This window comes from Podarcis pityusensis (assembly GCF_964106645.2).
Source record: "Podarcis pityusensis genome assembly, chromosome: 5".
NCBI classification, from domain to species: Eukaryota; Metazoa; Chordata; class Lepidosauria; order Squamata; family Lacertidae; genus Podarcis; species Podarcis pityusensis.
In genome coordinates, this window is record NC_138032.1 from 57120627 (window position 1) to 57133145 (window position 12519).

At 40.1% G+C, this 12519-nt stretch overlaps 1 protein-coding gene across 3 annotated transcripts in view; it reads right to left on the minus strand.

The window, feature by feature from the left end:
• Positions 1-12519, minus strand: part of ADAM12 (ADAM metallopeptidase domain 12) — a 189566-nt gene that overhangs the window by 118909 nt on the left and 58138 nt on the right. The window lies entirely within an intron of this gene.

Genomic DNA, 12519 nt, shown 5'->3' on the forward strand with positions numbered 1-12519 from the left:
GCATGTGGTCACTACTGCACATAAAATATAACACCGTGTGTGAATGCATACATCTGTATGCCACATTTTCAGTAGTCTTGCCCTACGAAAGAGAGGATAATAGAAGCGATGATATGTGTCACTACTCCAGTGCCCCATCGATTTATAGATCTTGCAAAACAGGCATGGAATCAAATGCCACTCAAATCAGCCTCTCTTGCCAAGTCACTTTCTCTCAGTCACTTGTTGTCCAGAACCATGAGGGTGTGGTGCTACCATGGGAGAGCATCAGAGGGAGACAAGGGGGCAAGCACCCCTTCAAACAAGAAGCTTGCCTCTCACCTGAGCCCCCAGCCACCCAATTGCACTCATTAACATATACTGCTATTTTTCTTTCAGAGATCTTAACATGTGAGACACAACTTGCCCACCTAGAAATATACTTTGCCCCCCGCCCCATTTCTCCCCCCTTCTGGGGCCAGCACTGAACACTGCTGGAACAAGCTCTGTTCTAAGTCTCTATACTTGTAGTGTCTGAAAAGAGACATCAATGCACAACTAGAAAACTTCTTTGAATGTATGGAGAGAACTCTGTACATATAAGTATATGTACAGGGTTCATTTCGGACCTTACAATAACTATGCATAGGGCTGCAAAACACAACCCATGCATTGATTGAACAGGGGAAGATCTCTAAAAGGGGCTATAGTCAGACTTATTCTAGGTTGTATATACAGTGATACCTTGGTTTAAGAACAGTCCGGTTTAAGAACGATTTGGTTTACAAACTCTGCAAAACCGAAAATAGTGTTCCGGTTAGTGAACTTTACCTCAGTCTACAAATGGAATCTGAATGGTGGAAGGGCACTGGCGGAGGAAGGCCTCATTAGGGAAAGCGCGCCTCAGTTTAAGAACGGTTTTGGTTTAAGAACGGACTTCCGGAACAGATTAAGTTCGTAAACCAAGGTACCACTGTATTCCAAATCTTGATTCTGAGGTTTTCCTATGCACCAAGTGTTTTACCACACAATTTAGAAGGTCTGTAACTGGAGCAATATGGTATTTATCTCAAACAAGATTACAGCATCAGCTGTTGATAGAAATAAAATCAGGGAACGATGAAGTCATTTGGTTGAGGTCTTCCAAGAAAATGTGCTGATACAGCAGTTCTTTTAAGGGGGTGAGCTCCTCCTCTCCCTGTTGTGCTCCCCAGAGCTCTCATATGACTTTCCAAGTTAGCCTTTATAATAAAGTCTAAATCTGCTTTATCGGAGGATGCAAGTTCTGTATTCTTAGATTTATGTTGCATATTCAGCACTTAAAACTGTAAAACAACATGCTTTACCTGCCGTTTTCTGCAAATTATCTCTTTGCTTGATTTTGAACTTTATTGCCAATTTCTTTTTCATTTCTTTCACTTGATGTCTAAGTTTATAGGCTATTCTTTGAGGGGGGTTTTGTGTTTCAGCAGTCAAGGATCAGCAGTCAGCAGTCAAATTTCTAAATGGTTAGTATTTTTTTCTAAGGCAATGCGACAAGTTTAGGGAATTGGAACTGGTACACATAAGTATATTTAGTCAACATTATAGTTCCTACATGTATGCACACATTTTTTAAAACCAACAACAACACATGCTGACTCTTGTTTGAGGAATGTAGATCACCCTCTTAGCTACCTCTTTGATAAAGAACAGAATTAATTATTATTTTTATTATTATTTATACCTTGCCCATCTGACTGGGTTTCTTTAACAGTGTACCACTGTTGCGAGCAGCTTCAAATAAGAGCACCTCCACCACACCAGTTAAAATGTGTGTGGGAAGCAACAGCATGTTTTACTTTGAACAATGTTATGATCAAAAGGCCATTGTATGGGGGAGAAAGTTGGCTGTCCGCATTCTGTAGAATGTATATACAGGGCCATGGGGAATCTGTATTTGTACTCATGGGCTTCTTATAAGGAGTCTGCTTAGCCACCTCGAGAACAAAATGCTGGACCAGATGAACCTTTGGTCTGATACAGCAGGGCATTTTGAGAACTGGAATCATTTTTAACCTACATTTTCTGTTTTCCAAAGTTCATTAAGGCTGTGTACACACTAACCCATTTGTAACACTAAAATGTAGATTTTCTTAATCCATCTCAGTGTGTTGCTTTCAGTCTAGATTTATTGCTAGATTCTGCTGTCCACAATGATGGGTTAGGTTACTTGATGTGTGTTTGAAAATCCTCTCCTTGATTAGGTTATCCATGCCTTTTCCTCCCTGCACATGCGAATGAAGGAGGATGTAGTGATTGTGGTCTTGGTATACATCCACCCACAACATCATTGGGCAGGTGTAGATAGACAGCCCCCCCTCCAAAAAAATTGCTGGAACTGTTTTAAAATGGACACACTGGGGTAATACAGAATCAATCTGCAGTGAGCTTTTGTTTTTGGATTGAAATCAGTTCCTCAAGGAGCACTTTTTAGGGGCAAAAACAGTACAATAGAGCTTGATTGCATGGGGAGGATGCAGGAAAAAAACAAGTCCCAGCCTCCATTGATTCTAGAATGAAAGGTTGTGCATTCTCAGCCTTCACAAGCTATACCTTTACAGCATATTCAGAACACATTTCCCCCTCAGAGAATTCTGTAGTTTACCCCTCACAGAGTAGCAATTCCCAGCAATCCTTAACAAACTACAGTCCTCAAAATCCTTTGAAGGAAAGAATGCGCTTCAAATGTACATTAAGCTCATCAATCCTCAAGTCCATTTAAAAACAAAGCAAAACACTACATGTACAGTATTTGTTGGCTTCCCAACGACAGAAAGCCCATCTTCTTTTTTTCTGAATGGCTCTGGTAATATAATTATCACTATTTGTACTTTTCTGCCTTTCCTTCTCCACAGACCTCACTGCCCCTTGTCCAACCACATATGTACATTTGCACTGCAGGATAACACCTCATGACTCTGATGAAGTGGACTGTAGTCCATGGAAAATTATGTTATAACTAATTTGTCAGTCTTTAAGGTGGCATAAGACACAGATGCAAAGCACTCTCGTCACAGAATTATACTAAATAAACAATTAATAAAACATACTTATTCCTGGTTTGACACTGGTCCATCGCTAATGAGTCTCTGATATTACTATTTTGTTCTGTTTTATCAAGCAGGTTGAGGTAGCCTTTATCTCCTTATACTACTCAAGGGGATCTTAATGTTGTGCTAAAAGAACAAAGATGATAAATAGTCATAATCTTGTAAATTAGCCAGTATTTTGTAGCCGTATATCTAATGTTATGTTGAGTAATGCCATAAGATTTTCAGAAACATTGGTTCAAGATTATCCTATTTACATTTTATTTTGAGCAAGTTGCTATGTAATATATAATAAATTCCCATTTCACTATTAGAAAAAGTGCACTGAAGAAGACCAACTGGTGTGTACGCTTTTTGTATTTTGGAATGTTACTTCCAACTCTGAAGAGGGAATGTCTACCTAAAATTAGGTGTCTCTCTTGCCTCATCCCATTCTACTGATGTGGCATTATGCACAAAAAATTAAGTGAAAATCAAGCCCAAGAAAATCAAACACAGATGTAGTAAAACCTCTAGCTCCAGATACCTTCTGTGTAATCTATGGTGATGGAGCCTAAACCAGCAAGAAGATAGGATTTCTGTGACTGGCCAGCTATTGAAAATAGGACCTTTGGGAACATGTCAGATGTCAATACAATATAATAACAGATTTAGGGGCTTTTAAGGAAAAAACTTAAAAGTCTAAGAAGAATGTGCTCAAACCAGCATCTGAATTCCAAGTGTTTATGCAGTCATGTCACAGTTTAGGGCTGCATGACTGCACTGTAGTTTGGCAAGGACTGAGTATTTATAAATGGCAGATACTTGAATTCCATTCTTGCTCCCAGAGGACACCTGACTGAGATCATTCTTTTCCAATTAAACTAAAACAAGCAAACAACTAAGTAATTCAGGGGTGTTGTCCAATGTAATCCCTTCCAGAACACAGTGAATTCCTCCCTCCATTAATTATACTATTCCCTTTTTTAGATTCCTTTTTTAAACATTCTTTTTATATGACATACTTCAGGATAGGTCATACTGATGGATGTGCAACTTTATAAAACATGATATTATACTGCAATGTGACCTACCAAGAACCTCACTAATATAGCTATATATGCTAATTATTTTGGCTTTTGAATCCAAAATTAAGAATATGACAGTGTACTACTAATGTCAAAGTAACCGTACTTCAACAAAAATACTGAAAAAGCCAAGCTCAAGTGTGAAATTGCTGAAGTAGACCTTATCAGCATATGCAAATCACTTGCATTTCAACTTCATTAGAACCATGGGTTTCTTTTCTCACTCTAGCTATGAAATTAGTACAGTTGTACCTTGGTAGTTGAACACCTTAGTTGTCAAACAAAATGGCTCCCGACCATGGCAAACCTGGAGTGTTCTAGTTTGCGAACGTTTTTGGAAGCCGAATGTCCAACGCAGCTTCCGATTGGTGCAGCTTCTGAAGCTCCTGCAGCCAATCAGAAGCTGCGCCTTTATTTTTGAACCATTTTGGGAGTCGAACGGACTCCTGCAACAGATTAAATTCGAGAACCAAGGTACCACTGCATAGCACAACTAGAAGGCTATTATCTCCAAGTACAATTGCTGTGACTGGGTCACTGTGCTTACGTTGTATGCATTTTAAGTCTAGACCAATTGCCCCGTCTCATATTTCACACCCTTTTGGTTTCAGTATTTAATTTCTCTTTAACTTATGTGTTTATATGTGTATGCATTGTAAACACATTTACACACAAACCTGCAAACTGAAGATAACATTTAATCGAGGTAAGGAAGTGGACTCTAGTTCATGAAAGCTTATGCCACAATAGATCTGTTAGCTTTTAAAACCGCACCAGATCCTTCTTGAATTTAAGCATATAGTTATCTCACACAAAAAATTTTGATCAATTTGCAATGTAAAAGTTGCATTTGCACCAAAAGTTGTGACTTGAGTAAGTTGTAAAAATAATGACAATTTCATAGCACAATGGAAAGTATGTGGAATACATTTTCATTCTAGTCTTTGATAACTGTTCAGCTGTAGAGCTGCAATATTTGCTGCCAATGATTTTCAAAGGATCTCTTCAAAGTGAATCTCTGGCTGAGAGGAGGGGGTACACCAAGCACAGGAAATATTGTTTCACTAAGCTTGACATTTACTGCAAAGAAAGAAATGTATGTCCTGAATTTATGAGTCCCTATGATCCATCTATTAAACACTAGGTACTGCTTTTACAACTGGCCTTCATCAAGATTTTTCATCTTGTAGCCAAAGTGTCGTCTCTTCTAATGACTCATGATGAAGATTCATTCCAGTTAACTTAATTTCAGATGACTTTTGCTGTTCTTTTTAGCATGTTCTATCCATAGAAGGCTGGCTATTTGCTGTCCATATTCTTTATGTACACATCAGCTAATCAGTGCTGTCCAATAAATAATTGACATTGTGATTAAAGAAAAATACATCTGTTTAAGATTACCCAAAGTTCTGCTACAAAACTGATAAGCTGATAATTTGTCATAGCATTTAGGCAGAACAAGCATGAGTTATGCTTCTTTTTGTCTGCAGATGTAAGCACTCTTTAATGCAAAGCTGCGCATCTTACTGATTTTACAGAAGACTAAAATCTGTTTGCAGCAACTGTTACTATCCCACACTATTTACGTCATGTTAGAAACTGAGAATGAAAGAAAAAAGCAAAACAAATCCAAGCAATATTCCCAATAAATGTGCTATTATGGATAGCTATTGAAGAAGAAAGCCAGACTCTACACATGGTTTCATGAATTATGTAAATTGCATGTGGTACTTACATTCTCCAAGACACAATTATAATTAGCACCCCTCCCACATTCATAGTATTAAGAACAAAGTACTGAGCTTTAGTAGAAGAGTTTACTCATTTGTATTGCTCCAGTGTTTTTCTGCTGTGTCAACACAAGAGAAAAACCACAAATCAACAGCTGTGGACAGGGACTGAATGTGTGTTGAGACAGGCAAAACCACTAACAGTACCTTGAGCTACACATCAAGGGGAGGGGGGGGAGAGAGAGAGAGAGAGAGAGAGAGAGAGAGAAAGAAAGAAAGAAAGAAAGAAAGAAAGAAAGAAAGGGTCCTACCATTAGGCAAATTGACACAGCTGCCTCAGGTGGAAGCTGCTGGGGGAATGGGGAGAGGTGGCAGGGTGTTGAAGGACAGGGCTACGTGCGCCACAAAGCCAGCTCCTGAATAAGCTAGTCTATAGCCCTCACATGTAGTATTCAAGCAGGATTTTGTATATGTAAATCCAGCTGGCTTCTGTACATGAAAAGAGGGTGCTATCTTGTCCTTTGTTTCAGGCTTGTACTGTGCCTGAAATAGTTTAGGAGATAGGAAGCTGGGGAAGTGAAGAGAGAGAGAGGTGTACATGAGCAACAAAAGGAGGGAGGTGAAGCTGCCAGCAAATTTCATATGGAGGAAAATTCTAGGCAGATTTGGAGGGTTCTCTGCAGGCAGCCTTCATATCTGAAAATAAAAGCACTTGCTTTCTCTACATTATGGCCAAGCTCAAATAATATATCCTATGTCACTGTGGGGCAACTCATGCAGAACCCTATTGTCCTGAAGATGAGGGAAATTTGGAAAACCTTTGCCTTATCAGTGGATCCCGCATTGCTTACCTGTCTTCCTACTGAAAGGGAAATTCACAGTTTAAAATTATACACATACCTATGTTTGAATAGGTGGGTGCCAAAAATTGGATCCTATGAAAGCAGATGGATCATCATTCTTCCTCCTCATTATAATGAGCTGCAAAATACTTTTTCCTAACTAATATTTAGAGGACATGCTAATCTTTCAGTATAAATTATATATTCACAGGAAAGAAAACAGTACTACTTTGAAAGATTCTAATCAAATGCAGGTAAAGTTTGTTTACTATAGACCTGTAAAATTTCAAGGACAACACTGAATACTGAAAGAAGATAAATTAAGTAGTTGGTGTCTATCCCTGTCAAATTTGTTATCCTGGAAACATGATTCAGTCTTCTCCATAGTGCCTTCAGCAAGGGCTAAAGACTTTATTTTTAGAAGGAAAACACAAAAATCACCCTGAATGTGAGCCAAGGGTCTGTCACTTTTAGTATGGAGAAGAGGAGACATTTTAGAAGCCCTTGCATATACTGTCATCTATCCTGCTCTGGTTCAACAAAATTAGGCCCTAGAGACTATGTATCAAACTGAAAATGTATCAAACTGAAAATAACTAACAAATAATTAATTAAGGGCAGGTTCAACCCTGCTTTCAAAAACATGTTTACAATTCTCTTTGCTATTTTAGAGTCACTATGGAGGATCTGTCAACCTTTTGCGGGGGGGGGGGGGAGAAGAAGAGTGTGGAAATTAACTTAGTTTCTAACAATATGTGATAGTATATGGAAACCCAAGGCATTAAGCCCAGCTAACTTTCTGAAGAAACAGGAATGCAATCAAATGTGTTTTGGAAGACACCACAACCTGTGCTATACACCACTTTGAGACAAAAATTGTGAATGAAAACATACATTTAGCATTATGAGTTGAGGGGTTTAGGCTTGAGTCCCTTCCAAAACTTGTGATTCTGTATCATTGAGGCTAGAATCTCCAAAAGAAAACCTGGTGGACCAGCCAAATCAGATCCTTTGTCAAGGTGCAGTTAGCTGCATAGTTAAGAACACAACATCTGCATCTAAAAAGAGTGAGCTCCATCCTAAATGAGTGAGCTCCATTGCCATAGGAACAAATGGATGGATCTCCCCACACCCCACCTGGCTGATGGAGAGAAGATGAGTAAGCTGGAAGCATGAAACACACAGACATGTTTGCTGTGTGCTGGACTTTAGGGCTCCCCTGGAAACCTAATGGGCAGCAAGATTGATGGGTGTGCTAATGTTGTAAACCCCTGCATCCTACGGTCAGGTTGTATATATGTGTAATATAAACCCATAAATCCTAAAGACACCACAGTCTCCACTGACCTCCATTTCAGGAAACTGAATCTGGGCATGTGCAAGAATCCCTGGAGTCTCTCACCACTTGGAGACTGGAGTAGCACGTAAGGGGTTCTAAGGGAGGAATGCATCCCCATTTCAACATAAGGACACCTTCCTCTCTTTTGTTGCCAGTCATGCACTCCTATCCATATTACAATTTAGGGCAAAAAAGCTATGACAGTGGCCGACTCATCTCTTTAAATATATGTCTGTCCTAGCTCAGTACAAGCAGAGGGTAGAGATCTAATTTAAAGAGCAAAAGAAATAAGCACATGAGTTTGCTGTATTTTCAATACCCTGCCTTCATATATTTTGGACTACAGCTCCCATCAGCCCCACCAAGGAGGGTTCTTGTGACAGGGCTGATGGGAGTTGTAGTCCAAAACATGAGGTCACCTCGGGTTGGCAAAGGCTGCTAGAGTCTACGCCCCAGATGCTTTGCTTCTAGCCAAGCTCACTTCAGATAGCAAAGAACAGGAGATGGAAAAGGCAAGTCAGATGATAAGACTGCAGAGTAATATGCCGCATGCACGTGAGGGGTCACCACATGCATTCCCATGCCTTGTGTTACTTAAATTGGGCATCACCTTGGCACCCTAAATTGACATGTCAAACATACGCTGCTGAAACCCCATTCATGGTGCAATGATGCTTGTAGAGGGGAAAGGGGGTGTGCAATGATTGTCATGGATGCTGAGAAGGGAACCTGGCTAGCATACCTTTGCTGCTGGGAGTGCACAGGATCCTGACACTAACCTTATGCCAGCATAATTTGGCTGCCAACTTGCTCAAACCATGCTGTTTAAAAGATGTCTGTCCAAGATCAATTTGTCTCCCATGTGACGGAAGGAACACTACAATTAATGAGTTACTGACCTATATGAGGAAGAGGTTTTCCTTTCCTTGTTCATTTTATATCCATAAATGATTATGTTACATTTGCTCTAGGTTCTTGTTAATATTGCATTCAGCACTGCATCCAGATAAGCTGAAGGTGAAAGGAAGCAAGCATCACTTGGCCAATTACCCTCTTGTATTCCCTTCAAAGTGATAGTAGAATAAAGTTATCAGGATACCTGGCATTCTGCTGTTGCAATTATAGATAGGAAGGGGTAATTTAAAGTGAGAATTTCTTTAATATGTTAATTGCATAAGCAAGCATATCTTCTCCTCTACTGCTTTCTCTACTTAATTAGCTGGTACAGCTTCATGCTGTGCTCCAGTGCTTGTTTTAGATACTTTCTATGAGACAATGGCTCATGTAGTTGTTCTTCAAAGTCACAAAAATGAGCTGCTTCTAATTATGCAGGCTGGGGGGAAAAATATATCTTAATCCCCAAAATTTCTCTTTCATCCTAATGATGGGATTAAGCATATATGAATTGGCGTTTTGTTACGAATTCATTATGGTTCTCAGTGTCTGGAGCCCACACCAAAACAGAAGACACTAAACCAAAGGAGAGACAACAAGAGAAGACCAGTCACAGTCATCATAAGAAGGGATGATAGATAGGGACTGAAGAGGAGCAACATAATAGTTTACAGTTTTTCCTAATGGCCCACAAGGCAGACAAACATGTTAGTGTAACCTCTGAGCTGGTTTCTAGTTCATCAGACAGAAAGAGATTGGAGTTTACATTTTCCATTTACTAAACTATAAGCTTTGTGGTACCTGAAAGACACATTTAGGGCTTATCCACACACAACCTTTTGCCCCACTCTTTCCAGGCAGAGGTCCATGCTTTAACACTCTGTGTCCACAGCAAACATCAGTTTGTTTTTTCTGTGGATTGAGGTTTGCTCCGATTCAGCTCTAAAGAGCAGGTTTTCATGGGGAAAGCTGCAGAGCAAAAAATAAAAGGGGTTGGTGGGTGGGGGTGTTTGGACATGGAGCCTTAAATCACAGGCCTTGCCTGGAAAGAACAGAGGGAAGGTAATTGTGGATAAACCCTCACTGTGACATAAGCTGTTATGGAGCAGAGGCATAACTAGGCTCATTTTCACCCCGGTCAAAGATCCTGTTTGGCACCCTCCTCCAACATGCATTTGCTTATGTACACACACAGGCTAGGAGCCTCAATGGCACCCCTCTGGAGACTTTACCTTGAGAAAGACGCAACAGCTCACGACACCCTGTGAGCCCAGCACCATTTTTGTGAGTGTCACAAAGCTGCACTGGGCTTGCAGGGCACCACGAGTGTGCCCTTCAAAGCAGTGTTGCATCTGCCGGCTGGACTCCCCACTGTGTGCCTGGGCAGGCGGCACAGCGTGGCCCCGTTTTGCTCCAGTGGGAGAAAATAATTTGTACAACCCTGCTGGATGGAGATAAAGAGAGAAGGGAGCAGCCCTGCCCACTTTTGGCTCTGGTCTCACACCACCAGCAGGCAGCCTCTGACAGGCTGCCCCCAAGGAAATGTGGCTCTTGACAGAGGACAGGCTACCCCAGCCTGGGTGTAGGCAAAAGAATTCTGAGAATGGAACTTGCTTCATTAAAGCAAAACACAGACAGGAATAATGACACAAGCACTACCACAATGACTGTGAATGTGATTGACTGCGCTGCAATATGTTGGCATTGATGTAACAGCGGAGTGTAATTTTTGAAAAAGCAACTTTTATTTTAATTAAAGGGTAACTCCAGCTGTCAGCTTTCACTGAAACACTACACTGCAGCAGCTGGTTCTAGGACTGACAGGTGAAATAGCTCAGTCAGTGGTCCAAGGGATAATTTATAAACTTTTTAAACTACAATATAGAAATAATTTATAACAGCCATATACTTCTGGGAGGTCCTGTTTCCCCACCATATAAATTCTGCTGTTTGTATTCTTTTAGTTATGTTTTGAGCCACTGATAATATTGTTGCATACCATCCAATCTCTGAGCAGTGCGAGATTCCAGCGCTTCCAGGTGCCTACCCAGAGTTCAGTTTCCTTGGAATCGAAAGGCTCAGGTTGTATATATGTGTAAATAAACTATATATCATAAAGACTCCAAAGTCTCCACTGTGCCTCATTCCAAAAGGAAACATGAAACCTGGGGTAAGTGCTTAGAACTCTTCTCCAGGAATCTCACAGCCTTCAGAGATTGGGGTGGCATGCAACAATATGTATATACTACTAATAAAAATATACTACTTTCATTTGTTCCGAAAGGAAATATTGAGGAAACAAACTTGGAGGGACTTTGATAGGCTGGTAGAATATGGTAACTTTAGGAGAAGTTAGGGCATGAATAAAATGATATCAGATACTTCAAGGTGCCTACCTGGCCCAGTAAAGGAACCTAATTCTTCCCTCTTCTGGAAAGCAACCATATTTTCTCTCTCTTTGGTTCCTATATTATGCACAGTCTATTATCCTGTATCAAGGAGAGACAGTGTGATACAGTGGCTAGAGTATCAGTTTTGGGAATGGTAGGAGATCTAGGTTCCAATTCCGACTTCAACCAAGATCACTGGGATGATCTTGGGTCAATCACTTTTCTCTCAGTCTTACAACCACAGGGTTGTAAGGTTAAAAAGTCAGAGAGAGAATCATGCATGCTAATTTGAGCTCAACTGGAAGAAAAGTGGGATAAAACAGTAAGAAATGAATAAATAAAATATATTTGCAAGAAAAGTAAACACATACCATTATTCTGCTGGCAAGGACAACTTAAATACACCAAGAAAAACTACAACATTAGACAATGTTATGGCTATTATCACTTTGACCCACATACATATAACATTTATGAGGACAAAATTCTTGAAGCTTGCTTAATACTTGCCCATAAATTATTGTTGTACACAGTATAGCTAAGTAGAGAGATGCTTAGTCTGAGAAAGCAAATGTTGTGTAAATGGTCACTGAAGTGCCAATTTTGAAAGGCTGTTGGCACTGCAAGTGCTTCTAACACATTTTTAATAGATTGCAAGTCTCTAAAATGCATCTATTTATTCTCATCATAATGTGGTGCTAAATTAAAATGTGTGATTAAAACCTACATTCTTCAGGAAGAGTTGTATCTGATGTTGCAAGAGAGGAATTCTGCTTGTGCAACCTCCCCCCCCCCCCCCCGTGCTGCCCCAAATCTACTCTGGAGCATATTTTAAACTTATTGAGGAGAGGCTTTAGGGGAGAGGAGAGGAAGGGAAAGTTCTGTTGCCCAAGCAGATGTCTGCGGCATGAGTGGAACAGCAACACTGGATACCACCCTTAGCCTTTTACACTTTTGCTACTAAAATCATTGCCTACTTTCAAAACTCCGTGATAGATTTGCTAATCAGGCCTCATTTTAATGAAATAACGTATCTGAACTGTGATCTGAAATACAATTCAATCAAAGTTTTCAGGAAAAGAGTTTTAATGCTATAAGCAGTGCTTTTTGTGATGTCATTCATTGGTATGAAGTACCGTCACCTCTTTAATTGCTGGCCATGGAAGCCATTTAGTGTTGGCACCCA